Raw genomic sequence first — 23967 nt, forward strand, 5'->3', positions numbered from 1 at the left:
AAAAAAAATGAAGAACAACCCTGAAATAATTCATGTATTGAAATTAGCAGACATGGGTTATAAAACAATTATAACTAAGCTCAAGGACATAAAGTAAAGTATGCTTACAATGAATGAAAAATAGGAAATATCAGCAGGTAACTAGAAAGTATACAGAGAACTAAATAGACATTCTAGAGCTGAAAAATATCTGAAATGTTTAAACTCATTGAATGGGCTTAACAGTAGAATGAAGATACAGAAGAGTCAGTGACCTTGAGGACAGATTTTTTTTTTTAAGATTTTTATTTATTTATTTGACAGAGAGATCACAAGTAGGCAGAGAGGCAGGCAGAGAGAGAGAGAGGAGGAAGCAGGCTCCTCGCTGAGCAGAGAGCCCAATGCAGGACTCGATCCCAGGACCCTGAGATCACGACCCGAGCCGAAGGCAGAGGCTCAACCCACTGAGCCACCCAGGCGCCCCATTGACCTTGAGGACAGATTAACAGATTTCTTTTCTAATCTGAAGAGCAGAAGGAAAAAATTAACAGAGCTTCAGGAACCTGTGGGACATTACCAGAAGATTTAACATATGTACAATTGGAGTCCTAAAGGAAAGGAGAAATAGAACGAAGCAGATAAGATACTTGAGGAAATAATAGCTAAACATTTCCCAAAATTACTATGTCCCATTGAGATGGCAAGCTCAGTAAAAGCAAGAAATTCTGGGTTATAACCTCTTTAGCAGTCCACACAGCACCTAACAAAGTCAGGCCACACAGCAGATTTGCAACTAATATGTATTGATACATTCAGCATTCAAAATAATTACCTGCTGAGTGCATACTGTGCGTAAAGCGTAATGAAAGGGGCTAGAAACACAGAGATGATATGATTAATAACCACTGCGCTTAGTGGAAGGCTGAGCTTTTGCAGAAGGTAAGAGGGAGAAGCCCCACTGCTTCTTTCTGAGGAAGGAAAAGGTTTCATTCTTTCATAGGCAATTCGTCATAATTTGATTTGTTTGTTAACGGTGGTCTCTGCCAAAAAGAAACTATGACATTGTGAAAATGCAGCTGATGGCCACACGTATCTCTTTCTGATCCTCTTCAAATGCTCCTTTTCTCCCCTAACTTTGTTCATTTAGGACAAAAGGGTGAGGCTCTCTACACAATTTTCACTGACTTTGCTGGTCAGTGCCTTTAGCTTTTAGACAGAATTTATACCTTCAAGATACCTACAGATGATTAGCCACAACATATTTTGATACTTCTGTAACATACAGGGAGAAATCTCTGAGAAAGACCATATTTCCACTTCAGAAAGGATACACAGAGGTGTATGAATATAAGATCAAAAGGACAAGTTTATGTGTGTGTGCGTGTGTATGTGTGTATGTGAGAGAGAGAGACAGACAGACAGACAGCGAGGCAAAGAGAATCAGAGAGACAGAAACACAGAGAGAAAAACAGAAAAAGTGAGACTCATAACATCCCCTTCTCTGTGTGAAACCATGAAGCATTCCCTCAGACTGTTTACATGCTGTCCACCAGCAGTCCATGATTCTGAAAAGCAGCCTGTGCACAAATACACTCAGCAAAGCACTCTAGCAGAGATGTGCTGGACTGATGTGCTCGTTTCCAGTATCACTGTGGATATAAGGACATGGTTTTGGGCATTGGACCCAAAACCAGATGCCTGAACCCATAAATTTAGTAAATCCCCTTGAAATGAGCTGCTGGAAATGTCTTATTTCTATTATAAAAAAGAACTCATCCATCAAGATACAGCAGAAATTAGATTTTGGTGTGTGTGCAGGAGCTTCTGAGCCAGGAAGTGGTATTTATGAGTTTGGTTATGGCTCTGTCCCTGACTCTCAGAGTGACTTTGGTCAGGATTTTAGTCTCGCTGGTGCCTGTGTACCCAGACAGTTGGGGATAATCCCCTCCGTGATCCATGCCACAGCCGGCCACATCTATCACAATAGCAGAACTGTCATCCACAGTTCGCTCCTGTGCATTGGGCATGGTGAGGAGCACTCTGCTTGCGTGATTTCTGACCCTAGCAATCATCCTGCAGGTGGGCACTACTCAGTCTGCAGATGATGGCACTGGATTTTAGAGAGATCTAGCAAATTTGGAAAAGTCACACCAACCAGTAAGCGGCAGCACCAGGATTCTATCGGATGCCTCTCACTACAGGACATTAGTTTGCTTTGACTCATTAGGCATAGTTGATATATGAAAGGACACTCTAGTGTATTTGCGTGTGTGTGTGTGTATGTGTGTGTATATATACATATATATGTATATATACATATATATATATTCAGAAAAGAAGAGGAAGAAGAATGCTTAGGAACTGCATTCATGGAGCGTAAATCTAGATGAACAAGGAGATATGGCCTAACTCAACTAGAGACTATAAACAACACACAGAGTGAGAGCTGCAGGCTGCACTTAGGGACCGTGCATACAACAAAAAGTCAGACAGTGTTTGAGATGCTTGGTGGGTCCCTTGGAAACCACTGGAGTTCTCAGGCTGTATGCATCCTAACCTGAATGATAACCAGGAGTCCCACCGCCACACCATGCAGGACAAAAAAGGTTGTGCATCCCCTACCATGTGATTCCAAATGCAACTTGAAGAGAAGTCCCTAATGTTTGCAAATCCACAACTTTAGAAAAATGCATTTGCACGAGTAGACGATTGTTGATGAAGCTCGGAAGCCCACTGTACCATCATCTCTCTCTGTTTTGGCAGGCTTAAAATCTCCCATAACTGAAGTTTTAAAAGATGCAAGGAGAAAAGAGAAAGAAAAAGAAAAATGGTGCTCTGCCTGAGGTGGAAGAGAGATGCCTGAAAACAAAGAAGAAATCCTGATAAAATAAATGACATGTGAAGGGGACTCTTCCCCTTGTTGGCCAATAGCTATAGTGTGTCAAGGGGAAAAAACTCAGGGAAGGGAAAGTCCTCCTGTGAAAACCTGAGTGTGTTCTTACAAGAAGTGAGGGATTCTGAATGATCAAGAAAAACCTGGTTGTTGGAAGAGCCACCAGGTGGCCCAATATGGCAGAGCTGGGAGCAGCTGCATGTGGAGCTTGTGAACGAACGGCAGGTTTACAACAGACACCTCCTTACAATGAACTTAAATACATCCCAGCACAAAATTCAAAAACATCACTAAGATATATTAAAATACACATAATGGGTGTCTGGGTGGCTCAGTCAGTTAAATGTCCGACTTGATTTCAGCTCGGGCTGCGATCTCCAGGATCGTGAGATCAAGCCCCACATTGGGACTCAACAGGGAGTCTGCTTGAGATTCTCTCTCCCTCCCTCCCTCTGCCCCTCCCGCTTGGGCACATGCTCTCCACGTCTCTCTCAAATACAAATAAGTCTTTAAAAAAAAAAAAAAAAAGTACACATGGGCACCTGGGTGGCTCAGTTGGTTAAGCGACTGCCTTCAGCTCAGGTCATGATCCTGGAGTTCCGGGTTTGTGACCTTCATCGGGCTCCCTGCTCGACAGGGAGTCTGCTTTTCCCTCTGACCCTCCCCCTTCTCATGTGCTCATGCTCTCTCTCTCTCTCTCTCTCTCTCATTCTCTCTCTCTCACAAATAAATAAATAAAATCTTTTTTTAAACTTTTTTTAAAAGTACACATATCAAAGACATATATATACTGATGTCTCAATATATAAACAGTTTGGGGCTTCCACACAGTTATTTATTTTTGTCTAGTTGATCTTGTTTGCTGCCATTGGCATGAGATGGCCAGCAGCTGGGGCTGTGACTGCTGTTCTTTTGTTCAGTTATAAGTTGTAAACCAGTGATTCCCAATCTTTTTCAAGTTACCGTTGTTTATTTGACTTGATGAAACTTGTTCCTTTTTTTAAACCTCCCTAAAGGAAAAAAAGCTTTATGACAACTTATTTTTTAATAAAACTAAGCAAAAAAAAAGTCCTGGTAATTCTTCTCAAAAATTGTTTTTCAGGACACCTGACTGGCTCAGTCCATGGAGCACATGACTCTTGATCTCTAGGCTATGAGTTCAAGCCCTAAGTTAGGTGTAGAGATTACCTAAAAATAAAATCTCCCAAAAATTGTTTTTCACATTAATAGGAATACAAAATACCCACCATTCAATATGGTAACATTAACAATATTAGGCATCCAATCAAAAACTACTAATCATACAAAGGAATAGGAAAATCTTACCTTTAACAAGGAGAATGATCAGTCAAGATGGACTGACCCAGAACTGGTAGCCCCAGGTGTTAAAATTAATAGACAGGTACATAAAAATTGTCATTAATGTTGTATTAAATATGTTCAGGGTGGCTCAGTCAGTTAAGAACCTTGCCATCTGCTCAGGTCATGATCTCAGGGTCCTGGGATCGAGCCCAGGTCAGGCTCCCTGCTCTTTTGGGAGTCTGCTTCTCCCTCTGCCTGCTGCTCCCCAGCCTGTGCTCTCTTTCTCTCTGTCAAATAAATAAATAAAATCTTTAAAATAAATAAATACACAAATACATTCAAAATTTAAGTGCACACATGAAACATATTTCTTAAAGACTCTTATCAAACTTCCAGATAATATAGACCTGAAGCCATAAAACTCCTAGAAGAAAACATTGGTGGTAAGCTCCTTGACATTTGTCTTGGCAATGAGTTTTTGGATTTGACACCAAAAGGCAAAAACAAATAAGTGGGACTATATCAAACTAAAATGTTTGTGCATTATTGGAAGGAATGTAAATCAGTGAAGCCACTATGTAAAACAGTATGGAGTTTCCTCAAAAAATTTAAAATGGAAATACCAGATGACCCAGCAATTTCACTTCTGGGTATATATCCAAAAGAAAGCAGGTCAAAGAGTTATTTCTATCCCCATGTTCATTGCAGCATTTTCTCAATAGTGAAGATACGGAAACAACCTAAGTGTCCATCATTGAATGAACACACACACACACCCCCACATACATACAAGAGAATATCATTCAGCCATGAGAAAGGAAATCCTGATATTCATGACATCATGGACCTTGATAGCACCACTAAGTGAAATAAGCCAGACAAAAGATTGCATTACAATTCAAATGTAAACTGTAAAATTATGAAATTTTGAAAAAACAAAAAACATGGGAAAAAGTCTTGAAGACCTTAGGTTAGGAAAAGTGTTCAGATTTGACATTAAAAATATGATCTATAAAAGGAAAACTTTACAAATTGGACCTCTTAAAAATTCTTGCTCTTTCTGTGAAAGACCCTGTCATGAAAACAAAAAGACAAATTACAGACTGGAACAAAATTTTCAGAAACCACATAGCTACCAAAGGACTTGGTGTCTAGAATGTATAAAGAGTTCTCAGGGACGCCTGGGTGGCTCAGTTGATTGAGCATCTGCCTTCAGCTCAGGTCATGATCGTGGGGTCCTGGGATGGAGTCCAACACTGAAATTTCTGCTCAGTGGGGAGTCTGCTTCACACTCTCACTCTCCCTCTCTCTCTCTCTCTCAAATAAATAAATAAAATCTTTTTTTAAAAATACCCAATAGTACAAAAGTAAATAATAGAGTTAGAAAGAGGGCTGAGGATATGCCAGTGAAGGTGGCAAGTAAGCAAATGACCCACTCTAAAACATCAGCAACCAGGGAAATGTACATTAAAACCCCCAAATCGGGGCACCTGAGTGCCTCAGTCAGTTACGTGTCTAACTCTTGGCTTCAGCTCAGGTCATGATCTCAGGGTCATGACACTGAGCCCCGAGTCAGTCTCCACGCTCAGCAGGGAGTCTGCTTGAGATTCTCTCACTCCTTCTGCCCCTCCCTCCACTCACAAGCCCTCTCTCTCTAAAATAAAGAAATATATATATATATATATATATATATATATATATATATATATATATTTGCTGGCAAGAATGTGGAAAACCTAGATCCCCCATACACTGCTGGAAGGAATATAAAAGGTTATAGCCACTCTGGAAAATAATTTGGCATGTTCTTCTAAAACTAAAAAGGTACTTACCATGCAACCCAGCATTAGCACTCTTAGGCATTTATCAAAGGCAAATGAAAACCTACAACACTCAAAAACCTATACAAGAATGTCCATAGCAACTTTGTTTGTAATAGCCAAAAACTATAGACTCCACAGGAATGTTCCTCAATGTGTAAATGATTAAATAAATACATTGTGGCACATCCAAACCATGGAATATTGCCGAGCAATCAAAGGGAACAAACTACTGATACAATGAGACCTTAGACTAGCCTCGAGGGAGAGCGAAAGACTACATACTGCATGATACTATGTAAATTATTTCATTTACATAACACTCCTGAAACAACTATAATATGAAAATGGAAAACAGATAAGTGCTTGCCAGATGTCATGAATTAGAGGAAGGGGGGCAGACTGACTATGAAGTACAAGGGAGCCTTGTGGTAATAATAAAAGATACTGTATCTCACTTGTGGCAATTGCACAAAGCCACATAAAAAGTAAAATTGCACAGATATAAATACACACATACTACAAATGAGTATATGTATAGCTGATGAAATGTGAATAAACTCTGGGTTGTATCAATGCCAAATTCCTGGTTTTGATATGGTCCTACAGTTATGCAAGAGATCAATACTGAAGGAGGCACAGGTGAAGGGTACACAACAGGACCTTCCCATATGTTTCACTGCAACTTCCTGTAAATATAGTTATTTCAAAATAAAGAGTCAAAAATAAAATAAACTTATTATTTAACATAAAAACAATAATATAGGGTTACTATAAACTAAGGTATACAGTAAATATATAAGGAAAACATGTAAGAGCTATGGCAAAAAAAAAAAAAAACAGGAGGAGAAAAGCATAGGTATATTCCATAGGCCCTTATACTACACTTAAAGTGGCCTAATATAACTTGATAGCAGGCTGATGAGTTAAAGATGATCACATAAACCTCAGTGTAACCACTAAATGAGTAAGATGAAGAGAGATAACTAACAACACAGAAAATATTCCATCCAAAAGAAGGCAGCAAAAGAGGAAAAGGGGAATAAAGAACAGATGAAACTAAGAGAAAACAAATATAAATGATAAATTTAAATCTAATCATATGAATAGTCACTGTCACCAATAGGAGCAAAATACATTCAAGTGCACATGGAACATTTACCAAGACAGACCATATTCTGGGCCATAACACATGTCTAAATAAATGTAAAAGCCTTAACTCACACAAAGTATATTCTGTGATCACAAGGAATTAAATTAGAAATCAATAACAGAAAGATATCTGGAAAAATCTTGAAATGTCTGGAAATTAAATAACACACCTCTGAGTAACCCATGGGTCAAAGAAGAAGTCAAAAGGAAAATTAGAAAGTGTTTTTTTTTAAGATTTTATTTATTTATTTGACAGAGAGAGATCACAAGAAGGCAGAGAAGGAGGCAGAGAGAGAGAGAGAAGGAAGCAGGCTCCCTGCTGAGCAGAGAGCCCGATGCAGGGCTCAATCACACAACTCTGGGATCATGACCTGAGCCGAAGGCAGAGGCTTTAACCCACTGAGCCACCCAGGCGCCCCTAGAAAATGCTTTTAATGAGATGAAAATGAAAATACAACATATCAGAGTTTATAGGAGTCTGCTAAATCAGTTCTTACAGGGACATTTATAGCATGAATTGACTATATTAGAATAGAAGAAAGGTCTCAAATCAGGTCCTCCCATATAAAACTAGAAAAAGAAAAATAAATGAAACCAAAGTAAGCAAAACATAGGAAATAATAAAGATCAAAGAGGAAATCAATGAAACAGAAAACAGAAAAACAACACACAAAATCAATGAAAACTAAAGGTCATTCTTTGAGAATCTCAGTAAAATTAATAAACTTCTAGCCAGACTAATCAGATAAAAAGAGAGAAGATACAAACTAGCAGTATCAGGAAAGAAGTTAAGTAACATCACTATAGACTCTACAGATACTAATAAGGTAATAAGAAAATATCATGAACAACTTTATGCCTTTATGTAAATTTAACAACTTGGATAAAATGAACAACTGATTGAAAGATGCAAATTATCAAAGCTCACTCAAGAAAAAATAAGTAACTTGAATAAACCTATATCTATTAAAGACATCAAATTTATGGTTGAATCCTTCCCGCAAAGAAAGCTCCTGGCCCAGATAGCTTTACTGGTGAATTCTTCCAAACATTTAAGGAAAAAGTAATACCAATACTACAGATAGTCTTTCAGAAAATTGAAGATTGACAATTTCCTAATTCATTCTCTGAGCTAGCACTTCTCTGATACCAAAACCAAAAACATCATAAAAATTACAGACCAGTATCTTCAGGAATATGAATATTTTTCTAAAGAATTTTGGCATGATCATCTCCCCATGGAATAAAACAGAGTAAAAGTCATACTGGGTATGAAAACATCTTCCCTTCAGAATGTGTAAGGACTCAGAGATAATGCTGTATTAAACAGCTTTCATTTAAAACATGCAGTGAATCAAGGGTAAGATGTAAGCACAGTAAAGAATATCTGATTAGGAATAAAAAGTTAAGCATACACCTACCATATGACCCAGCCATTCTACTGCTTGGTATATGCCCAAGAGTACAGAGAGTCTGGCACACAAGTGCTCTCAGCAACTCTAAGAGCCAATCCCAGAAATCACCCAAACACGCATGAACTGGAGCGCAGATATTGTGGTGCACCCACAACACTATCAATGGAGGAGCATTCCACACTAAAATGAAATGATACATACAACGAGATAGATGAATCTTTAAAAAAAAAATATGCTGATACAAAACAGACCCCAAAAAAGAGAATATATGCTATGTGATTGCATTTGCATAGAACTTTAAGAATGCAAACTATGGCCATAGCGACAGAAGGCAGTGCAGATGGAGCCTTGACGTGGGGCTCGATCTCACAACCCTGAGATCCTGACTTGAGCCAAAACCAAGAGTGGGTCACTCAACTGACTGCATGCCCCAGGTGCCCAATTAATAAAGCTATTTTTAACAAAAGGTGAGTCCAGGATCAAGAAAGACCTGGGTCCTAGGGCTGGGACAAGGCCCAGCATCTCCGTGCCCCTACAACAGAAGTGGGCTTTTCAGGATTAGGACCAGAACTTCCGCCAACACCAAATGTGCACTGCACCAAGGCTGTCAGAGCAGCCTGCCTCTCCCCGTTGCACCCTCATTCCCCTCCTCCCTGCTCACCCCCATATTTAAACAGAAGCCGAGAGACACTGCAACATGCTTATGAAATCCAGCCCCACCCTATGGCAAGAACACTGAAAACTCCATAGTTCTAAGAACAAGAGCACAAACAGATCTATTTTATTGTGTCCACAGGGTCCTAGTGGAGATTCGAGTTGTGGGATTTGCCCCCATGCTGTACTGTGTAGATAAGAGCAGGAAAACAGCTGGGCAGGTCCCTGCATCAGTTCCAATAGGTTTGGCTTCATGTAACGGGAAACCTGATCATTGACACGCCTGCATTTATTCTTCTCCTTTATTGGAGACTAGAGGTGCATTGTGGAGAGCAGCTCTGGGTGAGGCCATCGGGGTCTCAGCCTTCTGCTGTCTTCCTGGGCATGTGGCCTCCACCCTCTGGGTTCCATGAAGTCTGCCAGAGACCTGTGATCTGACCAGCAGGAGCAGGAAGGGGGAAAGGCAAAGGGAGGAGCTCTGATTGTCCTGGAAGGCAACAGGGGTGCTGCCCAGAGGAGGGAGAGGGCAATTACCAGCAGGTCAGGGGCCTGGCTGTTTGGAGTCAAAAAGACAGCAGACACTAGAACCAATACTGGGATAGCACTTGTGCTATCAGCACCCTAAAACAGCCAGTCACCGGAGCTGAAACATGTCCTCTGGGTCTAAAGACCAACCATTGACTGTTGCTATAATTTTCTTCCCTTGAAGAATGGCTGCCAAGGAGCTCTGCTGCGGTGCTCTGGTCCCAGCCTTTAGCGACCACAAGGCAAGTGCAGGAAGGAGCTCCCCTTGGCGTGAACCCAGCCCGCACTGGGGGACCAAGGCTCTGCTCCTGAGTACCTTGAATGCTCCTTAAGGTGCTCAGCACCCAGGGTTTCTGGGCTGCCAGTGGAGAGCTGGAAGAAGAGACCCAGTCAAACGAGGAGTGTCTGCTGTCACTGAGCACATACTTAAAAAGTAAGTGCCCTCAACAAATCATCAAAGCAGGCATGTCATCAGTTGGGGCCCAGTGGGAAAGCAGCAAGTCTGTTCACCGGGGTTAGGACCTATTGGTATCGGACAGTGAGAGGCACAGGGAAGGTGTGTGTCTTCATCAGACCTGGCTCTCCTGCCAACCAGCCACAGGCCACACCCACCCACAACCCTGTGTCAGTGGGGTGGGGGTGGGGGAAAGGAATTGGCCTCTCCTGCCTGTGAGGTTCCAGGGACTTGAGTGAGGGCTTGGCTCTCCACCTGGAGCCCCTGCCCTGAGCTTGCCCCTGGGGGTGAGCGGCCCAGGCCCAGCAGAAGAGCCACTGCAGGAGCTACCACTTGCTCCAGGACCAACTTCCACTCTTAACCAAGTTCAGAGTGAGTCCAGCCATACCGTGCTCCCTCCACATGCATGAAGGCACTAAAGGTGCCCAAACAAGGAATGGGGAGGGATAGGGGCACCCCAGGGAATGTCCTGCACACTGGGCCTCTCGCCCCAGTGCAGTACCTCGGCTACAAGCACTAAAGTCACACACCCCTTTTTGTTTAAAATAGATTTCGGAGAGAACGGAAAGGTACACAGTCAAAGAAGCCCCCCTCCCCAGACCTGGCTACGCTCCTTTTACAGTGCTGGTACATCTTTGTAAATTTTCTGTCCATGTGTATTTGCCAAAGTATGTTACTTATACATAATCTGATTCACAATAGTAACATATAAAGTATATCTTACATTATTAAAATTAGAAGGGGTTGCACCTGGGTGGCTCAGTCATTAAGGGTTCGCCTTCGACTTAGGTCACGATCCCAGGGTCCTGGGACCCGAGGCCTACATTAATTGGTTCCCTGTTCAGCAGGGAGCCTGATTCTCCCTCTCCAGCTCCCCCTACTTGTGTTCTCTCTCTTGCTGTCTGTCATAAATAAGTAAAATCTTTCAAAAAAAAAAAAAAATCAGAAGTAGGGAAGCTACAGCCACTAAATATCCAAGCAGAAGGGCCTCCTCCCAGGGCGCAGTTTCCGGGACGGCCAGCAGGTGTCAGAGCCACCAATAGTATTCCCACGCTACCGCAGGGAAGCTTCAGGAAGGGAAAAGTTCTACTGGAAATGAGATGGGGAGACCCCCTCCCACCATTGTTTGCCCCTTTGGCCCAATATTTTGTCTACTACTGGGGTTGGGGCGGGAGGAGTAAGGAGAGCTGCAGAAAGCAATTAAATTCTCAGACCACAGATTCCCATTCAGCTGGGGAGCCTTTGATCCTTGGAGAAGCTGTTGAAACGCTGTTGGATGGCCTCCCACAGCTGGGCGGCACTTCTGGAAGCTCAGGGAGATCCAAGGAGGGGCTAGTGTGGAGGGAAACACGCAGAGGAGGGCTCTACGATGGCAAGCTTTGTCTCACAGTTTCTGTATGCGGAGCTTCCCCGACTTAACCTTGGGGTCATGGCCTCTTGGGCACTTCCCTCACTGGCCAGCCTGGCTGTCATCTGGAGCCACTGACCTAGGAGACCTTTGCCAGGCTGGAGCAGGCCTGGGTCCTGGAGCTGGTGGCCTGGGCTCGGCAGACAGACATGCCGGGAGGGGCTCTGTGTGGCACCCCACCCCCACCCCCTAGGCTCAGCCTGTAATTCTGAGATCACCAAAGCAGGCCAGCACAAAGGGGATGTTGAGGCAGGTACAACACCATCGGGGAATTGCGGAGAGGGAGACCACAACCTTGGCTCCGGAGGAGCAGACCCTTCCCTGAGAGTGTAGGAATGAAGGGAAGGATCTTTGCCACATGCCCCAGCTGGTACATGTCTGGGCTACTCCCCGGACCACACCCCACTTCTGGCGGTGGGTCCAGAGAAGAGCTCAGACAGGGTCCAGACCCACGGCACTCTGGGGCTTCTCAACGGTGGGACTTTACTACACAGAATGATCCCCAGCCTGCAGGAGGGGGTGGAAGGTGGGGTGCAGGGAGGGAGGGGCAAGATACGAGTTCAGCATCCTCTGGATGGTACTGCTGATAGTTGTGATTTCCACACATTCTGACAGGTAGGCGAAGGTGACCTTTCTCAGTGACTCAGATGACCTCATCTGCTAAACTGGTACATCTTACCCAGGCCCCAAGAAGCAACGCTCATTATTTAACTCACTCTGTACCTCACATGTCATCTATGTCATTTAAAATAATACACCTGTGCTACCATACACATAATAAAAATGGCAATTATCGTGAAAACACAGGTGGCATTCACATCCAAATATGACCATGCATTTTGATGCTCGATGTTTCAAGCATCATATACAAGCCGAATGCTTCATTTAAAAACAAACCAGGCAAAACCGCTGTCTGTGCTGGGATACACATTCATTTACCACGACTGGTATAATGAGCACAGCTTTGATGTCTGGCCATTGAGGGGTTTTCTTCCATTACCCTCTTACATATGACAGAAGAGGTATGGAACGGGAAGAATCGCTCATAATGCTAACCAGCCCCACTCTCTTGGATCATGTCGGAGGGAATACTCTCTCTGAGGAGGGTCAGACAGAGCCAAGGGGAGCGGCCACCCTAATCTGCTCAAGGAAACCTGGTTAACAACGGGGCCTCCCTTGCAGGAACCATGGAATGGGTTGACTCCTGGATAATCCTAGGCCCACTGGATTCCTGGTAAAACAAATAGCCTCACAAGCCCCCTGAAAAGTCAAGCTAGTCCTTGCTAGTTCTACTTCATCAGGCTGCTCACCTGACAAGGCTACATTAGGCCACACTAGGCCAAGACAGACTTCACTGGTCAAGGTCTATCTGGAGATACTCAAGTTTCCAGCTCCCTGGAAAAAAAGCAACCAATGGGGTCTTGGAGGTGGGAAGGGCTGGGGTTCAGGCCCCGGCCACATCACTGAATCAGACCCCTGCTTGCCACAGGCCCCCTTCACTTCAATCATGCTTTGGGGGTGAGTCAGGGAGGAGGTGGGTGGTTGTGCCTGGTTTTGCCAGGTGTCTGGTCCCCTAATGACCATGACTCCTCCCTCGACTTAATCCTTCCAGTACAGGGACTCCACCTCCAAGCCCTGCACTCAACCAGGCAAAAGGCCTGATTCAGAACTCCGTCTCTTCAGCAGTACCCGAGGCTGTTTCCCTTCCATAAAGCGGTAAGGAAATCACCCATATGGATACACAAAAACAGATCACTTCCTGAACCACACCTGAGTTCGGGTGCAGAGTTGGGGCACAGAGTAAGGCCAAGCTTCAAGCTCGAGGTCACTGGCCATAATTATCCCTCCCAAAAGGGCAGCCTTTCTTACCTGTAGCAGCAGCTTCTGAGGCATGACAAATAGCCGTGCCCCTGAAAACCCGGGAAGGAAGCATTCCTCAGCAGGCCTCCCGGCCCAGGTGTCAGGGACGCGCACCAGAAGAGTAAACAGACTAAACCAATAGAAGCAAGAGAGAACTGGTTCTCCTGCTCTCTAGATGGCTCGTGACATTTCAATTATGTGCAGCACAATATCACAGCATTATTTTCAAGCTTTATGGAATCTCCTGGCTTCACAAAAGGAATATTAGTTGGTGCAGTTGAAGGATGGCTAGAGGCCGAGACAAGAAAGAAGTTCATGGGCAGGGATGAACCCCACAGCGGCACCATGTGTGGGACTGGGCGGGTAAAGCACGGCACCTTTTGTCCCGGGGAACCACAAGTGGGGGACGTTTGGGCTGTTGCTTATTTGCAATTTATTTCTCTGGATTAGAAGTGTATGTCCTTGAGGCAACATCAGTGTCAAGTTAGCAAGTGGCAGAGGAGCCCTGAGTTCCAGCTTCCCCAGTAGCTCTGCTGCGTGATGGCCCGTGGAACGGATCGAGGGAATCTTCCCGAAAGCCAGTGCGGAGAGTTCCCAAAGCACAACTGGACTCAGGATCTAAACAGACTGATCTTTCTTTTAGAATCTCTGCTGTGGGGCAAGGAGAGAGAAGGGTCCCATGTCCTCTCTCTGGGTCCCAACTTCTCGAAGATCTCCTTTCAAAACTCGTCAAGGGCAGACCGCAGCCCCCCAGTGAAAAGACGTACCCAGAGTTCTTCCGACAATGATGCTATTGAGAGTTGCACCTTCTAACACCTACAGGTGCCAAACAGGCCTGTTTCATAATATCACCTCAAACTGTATTCCTCTGGCCCTGAAACACTTTACTTTTTAAAAATACCCATTCATCTTGAAACACATCCCATGTTTAAGAGAGAAATGGATATGAGAGACAGATCATTTGCTTCTTAATTATACTGTCAGAACTATGACAGCACAAGTTTAACCCTAAATGGCCACTGGCTGTCAGCCTCGATGTTGGGGAGGACGCAGGGAACAGTGGGGACCATGCTGAACTATAGCACACATAACCTCATGAAGGCAGAAGCCACTGTCACACCAACAGTTAAGTCTGGCAGAAGCATGGGCTTGGCACTTTCCAAAGAAACCAGAAATCCAGATTCTCATGTGTAACCTCTCAGTGTTTAAACAAGGAGTATAAGCTTTAAAAAAATAAATCTCAGGTCACCAGTTTGCTACCTCCCTCTTTAATGACTGATGGCAGTCACTGGGAACAGAACTGACCTGAAGCCAGGAACACAAGGCTGTTAGACCTCGCTCTGACACCTGGGCAAGACACCTGGTCGTTGTGGGTCTCTGTCACCTTGGTCAAAAAGTTTAGAGGTCCAAATTCCTCTCGTTACTAAATTGTTATACTGTATAGTTATATAAGTTTTCTAGATGGTCAACTCCCACAGGAATAACCACAAACCTAATTAAAAGGAAAAACACCCACAGAAATAGATCGCTGGACCCTAGCAGGGTCTGCTACACTGTCTAGACATGCCCTCGGTGTGGCCAACCCCCTGGGTTAACACAGCCACAAGACGTGAGCCCTTCCACGGGGTCTGATCCTCTCTGAGAGCCAACCCCCACCCACCGAGGAAAAGAAAAAGTGGCTCTCCTCCTGTTATCTTGGCTGTGTTGGGGAACACCTCTCTAAGAAACAGAGCTAGTGTGGGTCTCCTGACCCTAAACTCAGGGTTTCCAGGGGACATTGGAGTCAGAAAGCGATGCTGACCAACGGGCTGTTGAGAACCCCAACTCCAGCTTTCTGTGGTCACGCTCATCCTTCCTGCAATGGGCTGTGTAGCTGCCACACCGACCATCTGCATAAGCTGGCTGTCCTCCGAACAGCTCTGGTCACTGAACCTGAGACTACAGCTCCACGTGCAGACAGCTCAGCCCAAGCCAAAGCACACAGAAGGGAAGGGAAGGGAAGGGAAGGGAAGGAAAGAGAAGGGAAGAAGAACTGGTAAGGGAAGAAGAGAAAAGCAAGCTGGGGAATGATGACAGAGGGGTAAGCTAAGGGCCTTTCCACTGCAAAAGGTAAAAATTGGCATATTTCAGTCCCAGTAGGAATATTCACATTCTTACAGTTACATGAAGTGTGTGTGCCTTGGGCAAAATGAAGTCCCCAAGAGGAGGAGGAACTGAAACAGCACAGCTCCCTCACACGGGCCACCCTGAGCTTACGGAAAGACTGACAGACTGCCAGTATCCAGTACCTTTCAGAGAAAGACTTACCTTTGACTCCAAAACCAGCTATGACCTTTCTCTCTACTTGTCTCTTGGAGACATTTTCTCCGCCTTGCCCTGTGACCACCCTGGCCTCAGGTCATCAGTGCTCTGTCAGCTCAGTGTTAGCCCGAGGCCTTTGTATTATCTGTTGTCACTGCCTGGAATGCTCTTTACCTTGATCTTCCTGGGGGTGGCTGGCTTAAGTCACAGCCTCCAGGACGCCCCTTAGACTGGGCCCTCTCTGGCCCTCCGAGGATTTACCAATGCATGCATGGGTCACATGACCCGACTCTGCTTCACACCCCCCGATTTGCTTCTGTCTTCCTTGCTTGTCTTCCCTCACTAATACACAAGCTCACTTTTCTAGCCGCTAGAGCGATGCCTCGCCTACCGCAAGTGCTCGGGGAGCAGGAGTGGAAGGGCTGGCTGGCTGGCTGGCTGGCTAAAGTGGGGGAGGCCTCCAGCAGATAGACGCCTGCAGTTTGTTGGACAAGTGGGGAGGAATAAACCCGCACAGACTTGAGTCCAGCAGGAAGGCAGACATTTATCCCATGCTTCTGGAAGTACACCGTGCTGTCTGCTCAGGACGAGTGTGGGAACAATCTCTAAGGAAAGTGAAGGGCTGGCCAGATGGGCAAAGGCACGAAGAGGGGTGGTGGGGCAGACACCCCGTGGGGGAGCAGCACAACGAGGCACCACGACTGAAAGTAGAACATGGGCTCCAGCAGCCCCGGGTGCAGGCATGAGGGAGACAGGGGCCAGTTCCTAAAGAGCTGCCTCAACCCATCTCTGAGCTGTGGGTGCCATGCACATATTAAGGAGGGAGGTGACAGGATGGCTTTCTGTCTATGATGATAATTCTGAAAGCAGCAAAGGCAACTAAGAAAGAAGAGAGCAAAACGAGCCAGAGACCCAAACCAGGTGAAAACACATCTGGGATCGCCTACCCAGAGCAACAGAGGAGGAGGAAGAAGAGACAGATGGAAAGCTGTTGAAAGGGTAGAATCACCGGAGCCCCGTGACACACAAGATGTGGGAGACAAGAGAATGGACGGGGTTAAAGGAAATCCCATCAGAATCAATGGTCTTGGTGTGGGGGGCCATGAAGCCCTAAATGCCTCATGCACAGACACAACAGGTGCCCCGTGTGCCTGTGACCCTGGCCCAGCTGGGAATCCTTGTCCCCGTGCTGCCGCAGTGCACCTGCTTCATCAGGAAGTCTGCAGAGAAGTCCCTCTGGTGTGTGTGCATCAAGCCTAGAGCACGTTGGTGATTTCTCTGCTCCTAAAGCTACACGTGCACTTCCTTACCACACAACCCTGTTTGGAGGCACACACTGATCCATCGCCGAAGCATGACTATCGCTCTAAATATAGATGTGCCTGTCACCCCAGAGAAAGAGCAGACCACAAGTCATGACTGCACTTACTCCAAGGAAATTTGCAGGTGATAAAATTAAAAAACAAATCAATGTAAGGTTTCATAAGTCTGGAAATCTGAACAGGGGGTCAAATTATGATGGCCTCACCTGCTTCACGTCTCTTGATCTTAAACTGCTAATTTGGCCCCCACTAACGCAGCCCCCGCCTCACCCCACGCTATTCCTCAGTCCTCAAGGGAAATCTCACGCCGCAAGGTCCTTGCTCCATTCCGGCTCTCCTACTTTAGCCCCTCTCTGCCACCATCACCTGTGCGGCCACATCCTGTCCAGAGCACGGGCTCTGGGACCTGCCAGCTTGGCTCTGAGTCCTGACTTGGCCATCTGGGAGCTCTGAGACCTGGGGCAAGTTATCCAGCCGCTCTGTGCCTCAGTTTCCACCCTGGTAAAATCGTGCGACAATTCAGTGAATTAGTTTTTGTCAAGTACTCAGAACAGTACCTAGCACGAGGCAAGTAGCCCACATGAGGAACCTGCTGTTCCTACCACCGCTGCCCTGGGAAAGCCTCTGCTAACTCCCACCACACAGAGCCAAAGCCACAGGAGCTGTGCTGTGAGGCAAGGGACAACGCCCTCCTGGCGTAATACACTGCCCCAGAGAGTTTGCCCCGTGTTTTCTGAAATTATCACTAAAAGAGTGATTTACCAACAAAACAGATGAACATATGGGAGGGGGAGAGAAGAGAAGAGAAAGATAGAGAACAAACTGAGGGTTGATGGAGGGAGGCAGGTGGGAAATGGGCCAGATGGGGGATGGGTATTAAAGAGGGCACCTGTTGTGATGAGCACTGGGTGTCATAGAAAAGTGATGAATCACTGAATTCCACTCTTGAAACCAATATCACACTATATTTTAACTAACAGAATTTACATAAAATTTTGAAAAAAATTAATAATGAAAATAAAAGAGTTCTTTCCATTTTTTACCTGCAGCCCTCCCTTCTACACAGTGTCCTCCCAGGAATATGACATGAGTTGCAGACACCCGAGCTAGAAGACAAATGAGTGACAGATGCCACACGGTCTCCCTCCCTCGGGAAAGGGCTTTGTTACGGGGTCAAGTGGGTCCAGCCTGGCTCCCGCTGCCTTAAGATGGATTCTTCCCAGGAGAATCCTTCGTTCCTCACCTAAAAAGATTTCTGGAGTCACCCTGGTCCTGATTCTTCCAAAGGTAGAGTGTGAGTCTGATTCTTTAAAAGAATGGAGGACCAACTCTAACTGTTAAATTATTTGTAAGTGGAAAACAAGTATAAGGTGTAAAAACATGCTAAGTTTGAGACTGAAAATAGTTCTGATATAGGACTTTGCATTTACCTTTTTTTTTTAAAGATTTTATTTATTCATTTGGGAGACAGAGAACTTGAGAGAAAGAATAGTGAGCAGCAGTGAGGAGCGGGTAGGGCAGAGGGAAAGGAAGAAGCAGGCTCCCCACTGAGCAGGGAGCTCGGTGTGGGGCTTGGTCCCAGGACCCTGGGAACAAGACCTGAGCCGAAACCAGACACTTAACAACTGAGCCATCCAGGCGTCCCTGAATTTGTCTTTCATGATGAACTACCTGTCAATAATCTTAACATTAGGACAGGAAGAGGAAAACAAAATTTTAAACAAGATACCACTTAACATTAGCATAAAAAAAATCCAACACATAGGAATAAATCAGATAAAAGATGTGCAAGACCTCTCCAGAGAATCCAGAAACAATAGGAAGAAAAACTGAAGAAAAGGACACCTGGGTGGCTCAGTTCGTAAGCGTCTGCCTTCAGCTCAGGTCATGATCCCAGGGTGCTGGGATCAAGCCCCATACCAGGTTCCCTGCTCAGCAGAGAGCCTGCTTCTCTCTCTCTCACTCCCCCTGCTTGTATTCCCTCTCTGGTTATATCTCTCTGTCAAATAAATAAATAAGTAAGTAAAACAAAAAAAGGAAAACTAAAGACCTATGTTAATGGGAAAGCATGCGTGCTCCTAGGCACAAAGATTCAATATTACAAAGATATTTGTTTTCCCCAAATTGATCTATGGATTTTATTCTAGTCAAAAATCTCAGGCATTTTTTGTGTAAATTGACAAGATGACTCCATTTTTTTTTATGAAATGCAAACGGCCAGAAGAGTCATGGCAATGTTGAAGAAAAAAAACACAGCTGAGCAATTTACACTACTAGATGGCAAAACTTTATATAAAGTTACAGCAATTAAGCCAGTATAGTATTAGCAGAAACTTTTGTCACCAAAAGCGTAAAGATACACAAATGGACCAATAGAAAAAATGGAGGTTAGAAACAGACCCATAGATGTACAGGCCTTTAATTTTTGATAGTGACACCACACTGTACAACAAAGAGGATGGAATGGTCTTTTCAAAATGGTGCTGGACCATCTGGATATAAACATGGATAAACAAAATGAGCCTTGACCCCTACCTCACACCAGTTCCAAAACTAAATTTTAGGGTTGCCTGGCTGGCTCAGTAGGAAGGGCATGCAACACTGGGTCTCAGGGTCATGAGTTCAAGCCTCACATTGGGTGTAGAGATTACTTAAACAAATAAACTTAAAAAAAAAAAAACTAAATTCTAGGAGGACTGTAGATATATCCTGGAAAGACAAGACACTGAAACTTCCAGACAGTATCTTAGGAGCATATCTTCATGCCCTTGAGGACAGGGAATGACTTCTTTTTTTTTTTTTTTTTTTTTTTAAAGATTTTTATTTATTTGACAGAGAAAGATCACAAGTAGGCAGAGAGGCAGGCAGAGAGAGAGAGAGAGGAGGAAGCAGGCTCCCTGCTGAGCAGAGAGCCCGATGCGGGACTCGATCCCAGGACCCCGAGATCATGACCTGAGCTGAAGGCAGCGGCTTAACCCACTGAGCCACCCAGGTGCCCCAGGGAATGACTTCTAAAGTCGGACACAAAAAGCACAAACCATAAAGGGAACAATTGATGAATTGGATTTCATTAAGAACTTCTGCTTATCAAGACACCATTAAGAGAGCGAAAGCAAACCACACAGTGGGAGAAGTTTGCAGCACATGTATCCAACAAAGCACTCATATTCAGAATACATAAAGAACTCCACAAATCAATAAGAAAAAGGAAACAATTTTTAAAAGAGGGAGAAGCAAAAGACTTGAAAAGGCACTTCATAAAACAGAATATCCCAATGCCCCTGCTTAAAAGAATATATTTTATTCCTGAGACAGACAGGAATATATTCTCTAAAAAGAATATATTTTAATCATGATTAACATGATTAATCATCAGAAAAATGCAAATTAAAACTACAGTGAGGTGCCGCTGAGGTCCGGGCAATGTTCTATTTCATGACACGGGTCGTGGGCTCCTAGGAAACAATTCACTGAGTTGTACCTGTAAGGATTTGTGCACTCTTCTCTGTTTATTACACTTTCTTAACAATGTCTCCTAAAAAAAGAGACTTGAGAAATATCAACCAAATTTAATCTGTAGACCTTATTGGATATTGCTGCATACAAGCCAGCTGTTAAAAAAGAATTTGTAAGACTTGGGTCCATTAACTGCATATTTGATGATTATTAACAATTGTTTGTTTAGTTGAGATGATGGGTTTGCATCAATGTTTGCAACAAGAGTTCTCTTCATTTAGAGATACATACTGAAGTATAAATACACATACTATAAATAAAATAATACCTTGGATTTGTTTCAAAATAGTCCAAAGAGGGAGGAGTTGTAAGTAAATAGTAAGACAAGAACGGAGGAGTTGATGGAGGGCTGGTAGAGCTGGTAGAGCTAGACAGTGAGTACGTGGGGATCGCTGTACAGCTGACCCGTGAACAACATAAGGGTTGAGGGCATTGACTCCCCCCATAGTCAAGAATCCATATATAACCTTTAACATCCCTGAAGCTTAACTGCTGATAGCCTGCAGTTCACCGGAAGCCTTACCGATAACATAAATAGTCGATGGACACATATTTTGTATATTATATGGTATTATGCATTATAATGAAGTAAGCTGGAGAAAAGAAAATACCATTAAGATAATCATCAAGGGGGCACCTGGGTGGCTCAGTGGGTTAAGCCTCTGCCTTCGGCTCAGGTCACAATCTCAGGGTCCTGGGATTGAGCCCCGAGTCAGGCTCTCTGTTCAGCTTCCCCCGCCTCTCTCTCTGCCTGCTTCTCTGCCTACTCGTGATCTCTCTCTGTCAAATAAGTAAGTAAAATCTTTAAAAAAAAAAAAAAAAAAGAAGAAGAAGAAGAAGAAGAAAATCATCAGGAAGAGAACATACATTTACAGGACTGTGCTCAATTTATCAAAACATCTGCATCTAAGTGGAACTGCACAGTTCAAGGGTCAGCGGTGGTGGTCAACGGTGGTGCTCTACTTCTGTGTGTGTTTAAAATCTTGTATAGTAACACTTTTTTTTTTTTTAAAGATTTTATTTTTATTTATTTGACAGAGATCACAAGCAGGTAGAGAGGCAGGCAGAGAGAGAGAGAGGAGGAAGCAGGCTCCCTGCTGAGCAGAGAGCCCGATGTGGGACTCAATCCCAGGACCCTGAGATCATGACCTGAGCCAAAGGCAGAGGCTTAACCCTCTGAGCCACCCAGGCACCCAGTAACACTTTTTAAAGCAATAGCAAAGCAAGGTCTTGTGCTCTGGGGCTGTGACTCCTCTCTTCTACCCCTCCTGAACCGAATCAAATATTACATAGTGACAATGGAAATCATCAACATTGTACCCCTAGGCTACCAGGACCTCGAGACCTCAAGAAGTCATCTTGACCACTTCCTCCTCATCAAGCAGAGGATCTGAAACAGGAGGACTCATACCACATCTGCGCTGAGCTGCAGAGAAAACAGCGTGCCCCCTCTCAGAGAAGGGGTTAAATGGGCAATATTTATTAGGGCCTCGGATATGAAAGAGCAATCAGTTATCCACACCCTTTGGGGGGGTATGCCAATGGAAGGTCTCTACACGGCCCAGGTGCCCTCCCTGGAAAAGCAGACCCCGAACAGGAGCCCCTGCAGCCTCCCTAAGCTAACCCTTCCTCTCCATCCCTAGATACTGACACTGTGCTGTCCAGCCTCATTCAGTGAGAGGTCTGGGGCTCCCTTAGCCCGCCGACTGGGCTGGAGCGGCTACTGGAGGAATCAACATTCCTGTATAAAACAAGTCTGGCTCGTACTCCAGGATCCTGGACTTATATGAGCTTTCAGTCTAGAAGCCCTCATGAGACAGACAGGAACGGCTGCACACATAACCTGGCTGGGCCTCCTGACCCACTGTGGCACCCAGGAAGCCCTCTGGGGTTGGGGCTGGCCTCGTTCACTCACCACCTCTCAGGGAAGCCACTCGATTGAGAAGCACATCTCCAGGTTGCACCTAGCTCACTCTGCTTCCCTTCTGGGCAAAATGCTACATTTCAACAAGGGCCTCTCAGAGAAATGAACTGGCTCTCTGATTCCTGCTGTGGCTCCTGAAGCCCTCCCTCCAGGCTCACCTGTGAAGGTTTCACAGGCGGGAATAAGGATTCACACCCACTAAAAGGGCAAGGATAAAAAATCAATTTAAAGGACTTCCACCATTTCTTCTTCTGATCCCTAAGAACCTCAACAGTGGGTACTTCTCAGATTAATACCAGGCCTCTCTGAATAGCGTAGGGGTCACGCACCCAGCTCTCCCTCCATGTACCAGCCACATGACCTCTACTGTCCCATGCTTCAGTCTGTCACCTGTGAAATGCAGGTCGGTAACAGTACACACCTCACAAGGTTGTTGAGATTAAATAGTACAGTCTGTGTAGAACACTTAAAACAATGCCTGGTGTTGGCCCTTAGCCATGACTCTAGGACTACAGAAGCCCCTGCTGAGAAGCTATGCCACTGCCAGAAAGAACAGGGAGGGTGGGCTCTCAGAAACCAAAGGAAGGAAACGGTTTTGCTGAAACTCTGTGGCTAAACCTTTCGAACACACCTATCTCCAGCTGTTAGCATACTTGCCACAGAACAGTGTTTGTCAATAATTTGGGGATAAAGAAAAAAATATTCTAAAAGGTCAGAGGTGTTGCAGGAAAAGTGGACATCCTTATATTTCAGAAATGCATACAGAAAGGCTGCTCCTCTGTATGAGGAGTAAAACCCTATTTGCACTCAAAGAGCCAGCAAGGCCCTGAACTGCCAGTCTTTTTTTTTTTTTTTAAGACTTTATTTATTTGAGAGAGACAGTGAGCACAAGAAGAGTGGGGTGCAGAGGGAGAGGGAGAAGCAGACTCCCCACTGAGTGAGAAGCTGAGGGCTGGATCCCACGACCCTGAGATCATGACCTAAGTCAGACATATAACTGACTGAGCCACCCAGGCGCCCCTCAACGGCTAGTCTTGATTTAGCCTAGCACTGCTCCACACATCACAAAAAGCCAAGACCTTCGATTTCGCTCTTTTGTTATTAGTGACTGACATCCACGGGCTCATTCAAGCGAGTTTTTTTTTAATTGAGGCTATTATAATGCTTCACGTTTGCCTACACGTTTAGTATTATTTAATAAAAAGCATGACTTCCAAATAAAACTAATTAACTGAAGAGATCCAAAGAATTAAAATATTAAAATTTTTAAGTCTTGCCATTAGACCATTACTTCTATATGCCCTGTGCATACATTTTGAAAACATATTTTCTTGTGATTAGAATTTTTCTTAACACTCATAATTGTGTTTTACCATTGACTATTCTTTATGATTATCATAATGCCAGACGAATGAACAGCATATATGAAACTGAGAATGAGG

The 23967-nt window shown here is 44.6% G+C and overlaps 1 long non-coding RNA gene across 11 annotated transcripts in view; it reads right to left on the reverse strand.

Annotated features, from left to right (window-relative positions):
* LOC132025526 (uncharacterized) overlaps nt 1-23967 on the reverse strand; it is an 86623-nt gene that overhangs the window by 56570 nt on the left and 6086 nt on the right. Inside the window, exon 1 of one of the 11 annotated variants that reach the window (XR_009406621.1) lies at nt 13472-13554. The exons of 8 other annotated variants lie outside the window; for them this stretch is intronic. This is a non-coding gene — a long non-coding RNA (uncharacterized LOC132025526). Of the gene's footprint in view, nt 1-13471; nt 13555-23967 lie in introns of those variants that run through there. 2 more of the 11 variants (XR_009406618.1, XR_009406613.1) reach the window with 2 other exon arrangements.

Source organism: Mustela nigripes, chromosome 10 (genome assembly GCF_022355385.1).
Source record: "Mustela nigripes isolate SB6536 chromosome 10, MUSNIG.SB6536, whole genome shotgun sequence".
NCBI classification, from domain to species: domain Eukaryota; kingdom Metazoa; phylum Chordata; class Mammalia; order Carnivora; family Mustelidae; genus Mustela; species Mustela nigripes.